At 50.5% G+C, this 10,506-nt stretch overlaps 1 protein-coding gene and 1 long non-coding RNA gene across 3 annotated transcripts in view; one reads left to right on the top strand and one right to left on the bottom strand.

Annotated features, from left to right (window-relative positions):
* Positions 1–10,506, bottom strand: part of LOC142493509 (uncharacterized) — a 184,842-nt gene that overhangs the window by 74,303 nt on the left and 100,033 nt on the right. The window lies entirely within an intron of this gene.
* Positions 2,758–10,506, top strand: part of TRAF3IP2 (TRAF3 interacting protein 2) — a 29,726-nt gene continuing 21,977 nt past the window's right edge. For both annotated transcript variants that reach the window (XM_075597633.1, XM_075597631.1), the window contains exon 1: positions 2,758–2,917. The gene's annotated coding sequence lies outside the window, so the exon portion shown is untranslated. The remainder of the gene's footprint in view (positions 2,918–10,506) is intronic.

Here is a 10,506-nt window from a genome sequence, read left to right as displayed (position 1 = left end):
TCTCTCATCCCCCCTTCAACCTCTCTCACTCCCTCCCTTCATCCTCTCTCATCCCCCTCCTTTTATCCTCTCATCCCCCCTTCATCCTCTCTCACACCCCTCCATTCATCTCTCACCCCCCTCCCTTCATCCTCTCACCCTCCCCTCTCTTCATCCTCTCTCATCCCCCCTTCATCCTCTCTCACCCCCCCTTCATCCTTTCTCGCCCGCCCTCCCTTCATCCTCTCTTACCCCCCCCTTCATCCTTTCTCGCCCGCCCTCCCTTCATCCTCTCTCATTCCCCCTCCCTTCATCCTCTTTCACCCCCCTCCCTTCATCCTCTCATCCACCCTTCATCCTCTCTCTCAGCCCCCCCTCCCTTCATCCTCTCTTATTCCCCCTCCCTTCATCCTCTTTCACCCCCCTCCCTTCATCCTCTCATCCACCCTTCATCCTCTCTCAGCCCCCCCTCCCTTCATCCTCACCCCTTCCCTTCATCCTCTCTCACCCCCCCTCCCTTCATCCTCTCTCATCCCCCTCCCTCCCTGTCATTATAACCCCCACAGAACAGCCAGAGAAGACACACACACACACACAAAACAGGAGAAGTACAAATACACACGCAAACACCAGGACAAAACAGAACAAATACACACAGTACACAGGACACTCACCTCTCTCTGCTCCATGCTTTTCCTCCGCTCTTTGGCCCCACACCAGCATTGGCCCATTACACAGCAGCAACCAATCAGGATGGAGGAAACTGCCCAGCCCCCTAGCAGCAGTAGCCCTGCTCTATCCCTTCTCAGGGGAAATCCTGTGATTGGTTACTAAGTCCAGAGAGGTAATACCGGACACATACATGTTCCCCCCCCCCCCCCCCCACCCCACACACACAAACCTGTCCGGTATTCTCTCATTTTTTACCAGACAGAGTAGCCAAATACCGGTTCAATACTGGACACCTGGCAACCCTATCTATGAGGCACGCCATGAGCGTGTGACCGAGGCGCGATTCTCAGCCAGACAAACTATTTTGAGTTTGTCGTGTGACGGCCGAGTCACGTGCACGGTTCAGCCAATGAGGGCAATGAGGGTAATGAGGGCGAACTGCTCACGTGACGTCACGGCCATGCCTTCCTACCAAGCAAACTCTATGTATGCAAATTGCGAGAGCGACATGCGCGCGTGACGTAATGCGCTCCGTCACGCGCGTGCAGCCACTGTAGCCGCAAGGAATCACATCCATATTTCAGTAAAATTCAGCATTGTCTAAACCCCTTTGCTATCTGAGAACGAATTGCTGATCAAAGGGTTAGATACCAATGTAGACGCCTGTAAGCGGAGACCACCTGGCCCTGTGTAACCGCGTGCATTACCAGCCTGTTCAGAGCTTGTTCTGCTTCAGGAGCTCATTGCAATTTCCCCAGTGACAAGTTAAATAAATATAATAAAAGTCTGAAAAACTCACTGTTCTTGCCGAGCTGAATAATCTGTCTCCTCCTACACCTGGGGTTTATTACCTAATTGCGATAGCCTTTACTGATCATCAACAGCTCAGCTAAGGATTAATCCACTTGGCCCACCTCGTCTGACCATTATAATCTCTCGTGTAAAATCTCAATCCATAGCTGATCCTTGATTTTCTTTCCTATACATTGTAGGATAGCCTTATGGCTACTGTATCTCAAGCCTTTTTGAATTGTCTTATTGTATTAAACCGTGTTGCGACACTATTCCACAAATCCAAAACGCGTTATCATTTGAATATACCACCCACATGACTGCAAATCCTTCTAGGCCCATGTTCCCTGCTCCTAGTTTACTTTCATGTCTGGTGCTCGCATCCCATGAGTATAAACATGCCCTTGTAGTTGACACTGGTTATGTGTTTGTAGCCATGTACCCTTTTGGCTGCTAATCTGCCCTGCTTTACACATAAGCCCTAATACCAGTGCAGGCAGTGTTGGGGTTAATCTGGGTTTCCCCCCGCAATTAGCAGCTCTCTTGAGTGACAGGGGTATCGGACTTAGGGCCTGTGTTCTGCCCAATAAGGGGCTCAGAACTAATACCTTCCCCTGGCTACAAAAGGAGCTGCAGAGCCTAAATTTGGTGGTCCTGGTAGAGTTCTGAGTGTTGGAGAGACCCTCTCATTCAGGGGAGTGGGATACTATCCCTTATTCCACCAGGGAATAAGGGAGCTAAGGATAGACCCCTGGGGCCTCAAACTTCCTGGGTTGAGTCCCAGGACCCTTTGGAAAAAGTGTACCTGTTGTGTGCTGTTACAGAATAAAGAGCTGTTCCTGTTTCATACTCCTGACTGAGAGTGCAGTTAATCAGGGGGAGTACAAGAGGGTTTTCCTGCAGGGACTGCACCCAGTTCTACTGGGGCCTGAGGGGAATAGAGGCGCTGCACCAAGTAAAGAACTGAGAACCCTAAAGCCTGTCCTGTTCATCCCTAACTAACACTGGCGGACCCTCAGTATCCTGTAAGCCTAGCCGGTGAGCAGCACAACAACACCAGGTAACAGTGAAATCTCCCAGAGGGTGGGGGGAAACCTGTTACATGTATAACCAATAAAACGCTCTGAACGTGTTAGATGCTTTTAAAGAATAAAATAGATGTGGTCAAGTTTCATATAACAGGCCCCATTTATTACCCAGTGCCTCTGTTTACACAATCACTGAGCTCATGAGATCGCAAGTTTCCGTGTCTCTTGCACACTGTCAGCAACACACAGGAACGGTGGAACCAGTTCCATGCTGGGCACAGCCACTGCATACTTTATCTCATGGGGAGGGGCAGGTTTCTATGTCATTTGCATTTCCTTGAAAATAAGTTCCTCTTCCTGCTTTTACACTCTGAGCTCTGACGGACACACAAAATCAGCAGAAATTGTGGAGATTGCTGCATTTAGGGGTGGAATCTCACTGTAAGGTCAGTACCGGAGAGCAGGGACAAGCTTGCCTGGTGCATCCCCTTATCACCTCTTCTGTAAGGCATACCCTCCGAATGTACCTTTTTTAGCAGGTATATTACATGTATTTGTGTCCTGTAAGACTAGCTGCACCTATTGAACATAACAGGTTTTTGTTGTGTGTGGTAAGCTGCAGAGGTTAGGGGACTTCCACTGAAACTGATTGGAAGTAACTATTTCTATGTGCAAAGTGTTGGAGGATCCGGCAAGGGTTGACACATATGTCCGGGTTCAAAGCAGAATCGGAGAAAGTGGTTTATAGGGAAGAGCAGGAAAAGGTGGTACGTACTTGTATACCTGACCCCAGACTGCATTGGCCATGGTGAGCACTGGTCTTAGATCCATATACCAAATTTGCCTATTTCTTCTTACAACGAATCGAGTGTAAGCTCTTAAGGGCAGTACTCCATTGTAAGTGCATTTTTCTTCGGACAGCAGAAAGCACACCAGCATCACTACAGAAAAAGTTAGATGCTGTTACTGTTTTGCAGCATTTTAAAACAAGGCATAGGCTGGGATTTGAGACACTAATGTTTCCTGCTGTCAGAGTGCTGTAGTAGGGGCTCTGGGGGAGGGCTGGCTGGATCAGTGGGAGTTTTGCAGCTGTTTCAGCACAATTTTAATCTCTTGAAGTAGCTGCACCCTTACAGAAAGTTAGTGTGATGGTACTAGGGAGTCATAGGAGCTGAAGAAGTGGCCCAGTGAATAAAGGCACTGACTGATATCAACGACACTGAGTTTGAAACAGGACCACTGATCAGCTCCGAAAGAACCCACAGTTCTGCTAAGATTTAAAAAAAAAAAAAAAGGAGGGCAAACAGAATTGCTGCTATGACAGTGTGGAACCAGAGGCAAACTAAAGCGGTGCCGACAATGGAGTAGGCAGAGGCGCAGGTGTAGTAGGGCAGAGGCGCAGGTGTAGTAGGGCAGAGGCGCAGGTGTAGTAGGGCAGAGATGCAAGTGAAGCTTGTAGAACCACCTTTAGCAGCAATAACTTGAAGTAATCTTTTTTTGTATGGCTTTATCAGTCTCTCACATCCTTGTGGAGGAATTTTGGCCCATTCTTCTTTACAACGTTGCTTCAGTTCATTGAGGTTTGTGGGCATTTGTTTATGCACAGCTCTCTTAAGGTCCAGCCACAGCATTTCAATTGGGTTGAGGTCTGGACTTTGACTGGGCCATTGCAACACTTTGATTCTTTTCTTTTGCAGCCATTCTGTTGTAGATTTGTTGTGTGCTTGGGATCATTGTCCTGTGGCATGATTCAATTTCAGCCAAGCTTTAGTTGTCGGACATATGGCCTCACATTTGACTCTAGAATACTTTGGTATACAGAGGAGTTCATGGTCGACTCAATGACTGCAAGGTTCCTAGGTCCTGTGGCTGCAAAACAAGCCCAAATCATCACCCCTCCACCACCATGCTTGACAGTTGGTATGAGGTGTTTGTGCTGATATGCTGTGTTTGGTTTTCGCCAAACGTGGTGCTGTGAATTATGGCCAAACATCTCTACTTTGGTCTTGTCTGTCCAAAGGACATTGTTCCAGAAGTCTTGTGGTTTGTTCAGATGCAACTTTGCAAACCTAAGCCGTGCTGCCATGTTCTTTTTAGAGAGAAGAGGCTTTCTCCTGGCAACCCTTCCAAACAAACCATACTTGTTCAGTCTTTTTCTAATTGTACTGTCATGAACTTTAACATTTAACATGCTAACTGAGGCCTGTAGAGTCTTGTATAGTAGGGCAGAGGCGCAGGTGTAGTAGGCCAGAGGCGCAGGTGTAGTAGGCCAGAGGCGCAGGTGTAGTAGGCCAGAGGCGCAGGTGTAGTAGGCCAGAGGCGCAGGTGAAGTAGGGCAGGTGTAGTAGGGCAGAGGCACAGGTGTAGTAGGACAGAGGCGCAGGGGAAGTAGGGCAGAGGCGCAGGTGAAGATGGGCAGAGGCGCAGGGGAAGTAGGGCAGAGGCGCAGGGGAAGTAGGGCAGAGGTGCAGGTGAAGTAGGGCAGAGGCGCAGGGGAAGTAGGGCAGAGGCGAAGGTGAAGTAGGGTAGAGGCGCAGGGGAAGTAGGGCAGAGGCGCAGGTTAAGTAGGGTAGAGGCGCAGGGGAAGTAGGGAAGAGGTGCAGGGGAAGTAGGGCAGAGGTGCAGTGGAAGTATGGCAGAGGTGCAGGGGAAGTATGGCAGAGGTGCAGGGGAAGTATGGCAGAGGCGCAGGGGAAGTAGGGCAGGGGAAGTATGGCAGAGGCGCTGAGGGAAAATGGCAGGGGAAGTAGGGCAGAGGCGCAGGGGAAGTAGGGCAGAGGCGCTGGGGAAGTAGGGTAGAGGTGCAGGGGAAGTAGGGCAGAGGTGCAGGGGAAGTAGGGCAGAGGCGCAGGTGAAGTAGGGTAGAGGTGCAGGGGAAGTAGGGCAGAGGCACAGGTGAAGTAGGGAAGAGGTGCAGGGGAAGTAGGGCAGAGGTGCAGGGGAAGTATGGCAGAGGTGCAGGGGAAGTATGGCAGAGGCGCGGGGGAAGTAGGGCAGGGGAAGTATGGCAGAGGCGCAGAGGAAAAATGGCAGGGGAAGTAGGGCAGAGGCGCAGGGGAAGTAGGGCAGAGGCGCAGGGGAAGTAGGGTAGAGGTGCAGGGAAAGTAGGGCAGAGGTGCAGGGGAAGTAGGGCAGAGGCACAGGTGAAGTAGGGTAGAGGTGCAAGGGAAGTAGGGCAGAGGAAGTAGGGCAGGGGAAGTATGGCAGAGGCGCAGGGGAAGTAGGGCAGGGGAAGTAGGGCAGAGGCGCAGGGGAAGTAGGGCAGAGGCGCAGGGGAAGTAGGGTAGAGGTGCAGGGGAAGTAGGGCAGAGGTGCAGGGAAGTAGGGCAGAGGTGCAGGGGAAGTAGGGCAGAGGTGCAGGGGAAGTAGGGCAGGGGAAGTAGGGCAGAGGCGCAGGGGAAGTAGGGCAGGGGAAGTAGGGCAGAGGCGCAGGGGAAGTAGGGCAGGGGAAGTAGGGCAGAGGTGCAGAGGAAGTAGGGCAGAGGTGCAGGGGAAGTATGGCAGAGGCGCATGTGAAGTAGGGTAGAGGTGCATGTGAAGTAGGGTAGAGGTGCAGGGGAAGTAGGACAGAGGCACAGGGGAATTAGGGCAGGGGAAGTATGGCAGAGGTGCAGGGGAAGTAGGGCAGAGGCGCAGGGGAAGAATGGCAGGGGAAGTAGGGTAGAGGCGCAGGGGAAGTAGGGTAGAGGTGCAGGGGAAGTAGGGCAGAGGCACAGGGGAAGTAGGGCAGGGGAAGTATGGCAGAGGCGCAGGGGAAGTAGGGCAGGGGAAGTATGGCAGAGGTGCAGGGGAAGTAGGGCAGTGGTGCAGGGGAAGTAGGGCAGAGGTGCAGGGGAAGTAGGGGAGAGGTGCAGGGGAAGAAGGGCAGAGGTGCAGGGGAAGTAGGGCAGGGGAAGTAGGGCTGAGGTGCAGAGAAAGTAGGGCAGAGGTGCAGGGGAAGTAGGGCAGAGGCGCAGGGGAAGTAGGGCAGGGGAAGTAGGGCAGGGGAAGTAGGGCAGAGGCGCAGGGGAAGTAGGGCAGGGGAAGTAGGGCAGAGGTGCAGAGGAAGTAGGGCAGAGGTGCAGGGGAAGAATGGCAGAGGCGCATGTGAAGTAGGGTAGAGGTGCATGTGAAGTAGGGTAGAGGTGCAGGGGAAGTAGGACAGAGGCACAGGGGAAATATGGCAGAGGTGCAGGGGAAGTAGGGCAGAGGCGCAGGGGAAGAATGGCAGGGGAAGTAGGGCAGAGGCGCAGGGGAGGTAGGGTAGAGGCGCAGGGAAAGTAGGGCAGAGGCGCAGGGGAAGTAGGGCAGAGGTGCAGGGGAAGTAGGGCAGAGGCGCTGGGGAAGTAGGGCAGAGGCGCAGTGGAAGTAGGGCAGAGGCGCAGGGGAAGAATGGCAGGGGAAGTAGAGCAGAGGCGCAGGTAGATTGGAGTACATAAAAGTTGATGGGAGATTAGGACAAAGGCACTGGGGGAATACTTGAGATGACTGAACTCACTGCAGATAAATAATACATGGTTTCATGCACTGGAATCTGATTCTCAACCGGCAAAATGACCGTGTAAGATATGTCTAAACTAGTTTGTCCAGTTTGATCATTTCACTGGAAAGATGTAGTCAGAGTACAGCTGGGTCACAACTGGTCTAACAAGAAGTAAGAAAAGCTGGTGGGGTTAGGATAACTAATTATACAGCAAAGTTATTATGAGCAATATTTTCCAAGCAGCCTTCTGCCATAAAACATTCAAGTCCATGGGCTGTAAGGTGTTTTTCAGCGCTGGAAACCTTGTATTGTAACTGGTTTCCTCTGAAGGGTAGTAATCTATCTGTTCTCTTTGCCACGTATGATGGAAATCTGTGTGGTGCACAAGCTTTTAAAGTAGAAATATGTGGAAAGAAATGTGAGTTCGAACTTATGGGTTTTTTTCCCTTCTTTCCACTGTAGTAAAACTGGTTTGATTTATTAAAATGTAGAGTTAGTACATATATATTCCCATATACGTAGTTTATTTTGCAGTAAGGACATTGCTAGGGTGATCAGATTTTCAAAACGAAAACCCGGGACACATTAAAAAATTATTTATAAAGCAAATGACATCACGTGATGCACCCCGTTGCCATGACAACAAGACACTGACGTCAGCCGGTGACATGTTGCCATGACAATGTGGCATCACGTGATGCCTCGGCGCCATAATGCGTCCCGTTGTCATGTCAACGTGATGCCGCGTGACGTCGACATGGACGGTCTCATTGTTATGGCAATGTGCATTACGTGACGTAACGTAACGTGCATGTTGATGGAATTTGGAGGGGAGGATACAGCCACACACACAGTGACACACACACAGTGACACACACACAGTGACACACACAGACCGTGACACACACAGACCGTGACACACACACAGTGACACACACACACAGTGACACACACACAGTGACACACACACAGTGACACACACACAGTGACACACACACAGTGACACACACACACAGTGACACACACACAGTGACACACACAGACAGTGACACACACAGACCGTGACACACACACACAGTGGCACACACACGCACAGTGACACACACACTGACACACACACACACTGACATACACACACACACTGACACACACACACACACTGACACACACATAGACACAGTGACACACACAGAGTGACACAATAAGCCCACCTCCGCAAACACACACATAAAAATAAGGCTTCTCCTCCCTTGGGGTGGGTAAGGTGCCTGGGAGGGGAGTATAAGGGGCCATGTGGGTTACCTGGGGTCCGTGGATGGGCATGCTGGAGCAGCATGGCCGGTGCACAGAAGAGACCAGCAGGCCCGCGGAACCTAAGGAAGGGAGGGACAGAGGGGCGGAGCCTAAGGAAGGGGAGGTCCCGGCATTACTGGAGGGGGCGGTGCTGAGGGAAGAGCCCAGCATGCAGCACCTCGCCAAAACTCCGCCCCCCCCTGCCTGGCATCCTCCAATCACAGCCCGGTATTCTCCTGCAATCTCCGCCCCCTCCCCGCCCCCCCTCCCCCACTTGGGAGGGCAGCCAGCATCCTCCGCTCTCCGCAGCCGGCAACCTTCTCCTGCAGCCCTAAAAACTGGGACCCCAATTAAAAACCGGGACATTTGACTAATTAATTGGAAACCGGGACAGCACATGAAAAACCGGGACTGTCCCGGCTAAACCGGGACATCTGGTCAACCTAGGCATTGCTTGTGTAACACATGAAAGGCATAATGGATCATATTCACTAGGCAGTGGTACTCACATAAGCTGCCATTTGCGCCGAAACATTATCATCCTGCCCATTGAGTTGAAAGCTATCTTCCGGTTTCCAAAGATGTCTTGTAGACTGGCACTACTTAGTAAATATGGTCCGACATATATTTTTAATAAACGGGCTTTAATATTTAGTAGTCAAACAGACATCCCCCATCAGTGGGTTCTAGACCATGACTTGTGATTGAATAATAATCCTATAGAGCACAGTTATGTGCTGTCACTTTTCCTCATAAACATAGTTTGAGTCAACCTAGCACAGTGTTTCTCACCCCTCTCATGGGGAATGAGTATTGCTGAAACATTGATTTAACTCCGCTCTTATTGCTTAATAGGCAGTTACTCCCTTATGTTTGGTGATCCCTACACCCACATGTGACATCTATTATGATACTTGTGATCACTGTGGGCTCAGACTGTGGAACACAGCCACAGCTCCATTTAGAGAGCCACTATTCAGATTGCAGATCTCTGATCTTGAGTCAACACTATCATTTTTAATTATTTATTGTTCGCTAGGCATCATTTTGGGTTCTACGGGTTCAGTTTCTCCCTTCGTTTTAGCTATTCCTTATTAATAAAGTATATTTGAATATTATTGTCACGGGAGACCAGGACTTAACATAGGGATCAAGCCACAGGCAGGACACAGAGATGAAATAAAAGTATATTTATTCCGCCCCGAAGCCAGCATAAACAAAACACTATCACCAACAGAGCTATACTCTCTCCAAACAGGGGATACAGGAGGAATCCTAACAGTCCAAGGTGCAGAGCGCCTCCGAAATGGCTTACCCAGCGCAGCTTCCACTCCTGTGGGGGATCGGGAACTCCAGGCAGCGCTTGATGCAAGTCGCAGGCAGGTTTAAATCGCCTGCTTCAGAAAGGCAGGCAGCCTCATCTTGGGGTGTCTCTGGCACAAGCTCGGAGTACACCGCTTAGTCCATCTCCACACTAGCCTCAGCAAGATCTATGGAACTGAGATTGACTACCTCTTCTCTAGGTTCCCAATCTCCATAGGAAATTCTGGAGAATGTGGCAACGACCAACCACAGCGCAGATGCTGGGTGTTGGGCCAATCACAGCGTGAGGGCTCGCCCGTGTTGGCCAATGCGGGCTGGCAGGTGTGACAGGGAGGCCAAGGCAAGGAGGGTGGGTATTACAAATCAGCCAATGAGAACAGCACCTACCTGACCATGTTCTCAATGCTGACCTGCTATCTCTTGATGAGATAGGCGCCTCTCTATCTGGGCAGACAATGGCTTCCTGATAGGAGGCCGGCCCATCCCCACTCTCTGTTGTCCTCAACCCCCCTCGTGGAACCAACTAAGCCCTGATCTCTGGACATGTAGGCTGGGTAAGTGGTAGCAGCCTAACATGCCCAGGGAACAAAGAAACACACTTACACAAGCACAAATACATTTAACAGAAAATAAAGGTTTAAACATATACATTCGCCTAATAAAATTGGCCATATGAGCTACAATAGGATATATATATCGAGGGCAACCTTGTATATTCACCCAGACAATAGGGCTATGTCTGGACTTCACCTTTATTATAAAAGCCTCATTGCCCATATCGTCACAATTATCACTTATTATTGTATACATGTGGTCATAGACGGCTCTGTGGGATTCTTTTGTTTCTCCAAGTCCATATTTATTGCACTATCCCATTTGAACACCTTCCCTTATATACATATGTAGGCTGAGCGAGGGCATCTGTTTTGTCTGCTCTCATGGGGACACCCTAGTCAA

This window comes from Ascaphus truei, chromosome 4 (assembly GCF_040206685.1).
Source record: "Ascaphus truei isolate aAscTru1 chromosome 4, aAscTru1.hap1, whole genome shotgun sequence".
NCBI classification, from domain to species: Eukaryota; Metazoa; Chordata; class Amphibia; order Anura; family Ascaphidae; genus Ascaphus; species Ascaphus truei.
This window is presented reverse-complemented; position numbering and strand designations above follow the sequence as displayed.